Here is a 3,167-nt window from a genome sequence, read left to right as displayed (position 1 = left end):
ATGGGGGAGCTGGAGAGGGAGAAGCAGGCTGGGGAGGGAGAAGCCGGCTGGGGAGGGAGAAGCCGCCTGGAGAGGGAGAAGCCGCCTGGAGAGGGAGAAGCCGGCTGGGGAGGGAGAAGCAGGTTCTCCACTGAGCAGGCTCGACGCGGGGCTCGATCCCAGGACCTGCGCCGAAGGCAGCCGCTTAACGACTGAGCCACCCAGGCGCCCCTTGAGCAGTAACTATTTTAAATTTCATCTAATTTTAATTAAAAGAACCCTGTGAAGCCTGCAGCCATCATATTGGACAGCCCAGGACCAGGATCATCACCAGGGAACTTGTTAGAAATGCACATTCGCAGGCCCCACCCCAGACATGCTGCCACAGAAAGCTCTGTGAGTGGAGCTCGGAAATTGGAGTTTGCACAAAGCCTCCCGGTGGTTTTGTGCAGTTCTGCTGTGGAGGGAAGGTAGGCCTGCGGTGTGGATATGTCAAGGGGTAGGAGAACTGAATTTCAAGTGAATAGAAAGCTTCCCAGGAAAAGAGATGATAGAACTGAGACTGAACCATGAGGAACTCGGGACGGCTGTGGGCCTGGTGTGGGGGAGGGTGCTCACCGTGCTGGGAGCAGGGCCCCGCTCACCACGCACGGAAGGCGTGCTTGATGGGCTTGGGAAAGGCCAGTGTGTGGGAGCGCAGATAAAGGGGTTTGTGACCTGAGGGTACAGAGGTTGGCAGAGGGAAGACCTGGTATTCCAGCTGTGTGATTGTGGACTAGTGTCTTAACCTCTCTGGGCCTTGCTACAATTGCGAGAGCTGTACTTTGCTCCTCACTTATCTAATGGGTTCCAGAGGCCAGATGGAGTAAAAGTGGATGTACTGTGCACACCTGTGCAGAAAACAGCCATGGGATAGGTGGGGGGTTTCTAAGTTATTTTCTTGTGTTCTTTTTTTAAAAAAATATTTTATTTATTTATTTGAGAGAGAGAGAGCGCACAAGTGCGAGCAAAAGAGCACAGGTAGGGGGAGAAGCAGAAGGAGAGGAGGAAGCAGACTTCCCACTGAGTGGGGAGCCCATGTGGGCTCGATCTCAGGACCCTGGGATCATGACCTGAGCCGAAGGCAAACAGTTAACCGACTGAGCCACTCAGGCTCCCCTGTTTTCTTGTGTTGGCTACTCTTTCCCCANNTCTCCTGCCTCCAGGGCTGTAGCCCAGCCTGTGAATCCCTCCTTGAACCTGGCTCTACCCAGCTCCTCTAGTTCAGGCTAAGGGACGTGGCGGTCCCTGTGGGACCCAAACTGTGGACTGGAATCAGGGACCCTTGTCCAGTTCCTGCTCTGCCTCCTGGGAAATCCTGTCCAGCCCTGCATTTCTCTTTATAATAGAGTCTGTAATCTTGCAGGCCTCTTCCAGAGCCCTCATCCGGAACTCCCAGATGGGCCAAGAGGGTGGACTTCTACAAGTGCCTTTTAAAATCAGATGTAACCAATTGCCTTTTGGGGAAAGACTTCATAGTAATTTTAGCTGTGTCTTTTCTACTGTCTAGACCTAAGATCAGCATTTTAGGGAAAAGTGTCGAGATAAACTCTCTCCTGCCTCCCTTCTGCCCTCCTCTCCCCCTGCCAGGACTCTGTGCACCCCCCTGCCCCCAGAACGTCAGGTGGCCAGATCCTCAGCCGAGCCCTAGCTATTTGGCAGCTGAAAGTTTTGTCCCTGGAAGATGCCAGACTTATTTTGAGATTGCAAATGTGGTGGATGCTTCTCTCTGCTGGAAAGACACCAAGTGTCTGGTCTCAGCTGGGGGGTGGTATTTGGGGGGGCTCTTAGCAGCTTCTTATCTAAAGTAGACATGTGCTTCTCTTCCTTCTCAGAAACTTTTGCAGTCAGCTGTGTCCCCTGGTACTTGGGAGAGTGCCTTGAGCGTAGTCATTCCTCAGGATAGCTTAGTTACTGCTTTTGTGGCTATTTTTATTGTTATTATTAATTTCTGTTTTTCCAGGACTGAAATGTTGCCCAAGTGTCTCCGCTAGACAAAGACCCTTAACAAAGGTCTCTTTGGAATCTTCTTTTTTAAGAGAACATCCTAGGAAAGCACTGTTTGACTCAAAGGAATGAATAGCTAACGGTAGAATTTTAGCCACCTGGGTGAGACACTAACTTGCAGGGAAAGACACCTTCCAAGCGCCTCTCATGTCATTTTGACTCAATGCCAAAGAACACACTCAGGGCCTCCACTGAAACACTGGAACAGAGGTTGCAAACTGGTTATCTAAGGACCCACATCCAGTGCCAGAATATTTTGTTTTGCTGGCCACTCGGGATTAAAATGTGTTTGGAATCGGAACGTCACACTTAAAATTTGGAGAAGTTTGCACACACACACACAAAATCCGGATTGCTAGCTTCTTTTCAGAGTCATCAGAAGATCCGGCTGGCCTGGCGCTAGCCGCACAGCAGGGACCGGCCAGGGCTGCCCATGGGCACGAGGGTGTGCGTGCTGGCGATTGCCACAGCCCCACTTGTCCTTGTCCCTGCTGTATTATGGCCTTGCTCCCCACTCTGTGTTAGCTGTCCGGCCCCCGAGCTCTCAAGCACGGCCAGTCCGCAAGGCTTCCGTGAGCCATGGCAGTGACAGCCCCTGCTTCCTGCTTGCTGGTGTGACTTTGCCCTGGTCACACCGCCGCTCTGTGCCTCCGTTTCCCCATCTGTCCAGCGGAACACTGGACCGGAGCCGTGGTCTCCCACTGTGCTGAGAGGAACCAGGCAGGAGAGGTGAGAGGTGGGGCGCTGGGCCCCCATGTCTTACTGCCTTTATGAATGGAGGTCCTACGTTAGACCTCTCCGGCAAGGGAGGTGCTTAACAAAGCCTGGGAGATCACCTCCTGTTCTGACCCTGTGTCTAGATCTGTTTGTCCTGTTGCTGCTCCGGGGGGAGCGATTGAGGGTGTCGGTGCAGGGAAGGGATACTAATACTCTGATTATGAATAATTAATAATAATAACGATGGCTACATTCACTGGCCAGCATTGTTCTCCCACTAAGGTAGTTGCTCTTCTCCCCATTTTGTAGATGGAGGAAGCTGAGGTTCAGAGAGGTTGAATCACTCGCCAAAGGTCACACAGCGGAGAAGTGCCAAGGGTCACATAGCTACGGGCCTGGGTTTGTTTCATTCCAGACACTGAGAG

Source organism: Ursus maritimus, unplaced genomic scaffold, assembly GCF_017311325.1.
Source record: "Ursus maritimus isolate PB19 unplaced genomic scaffold, ASM1731132v1 scaffold_19, whole genome shotgun sequence".
In the NCBI taxonomy this organism is placed as follows: Eukaryota; Metazoa; Chordata; class Mammalia; order Carnivora; family Ursidae; genus Ursus; species Ursus maritimus.
This window is presented reverse-complemented; position numbering follows the sequence as displayed.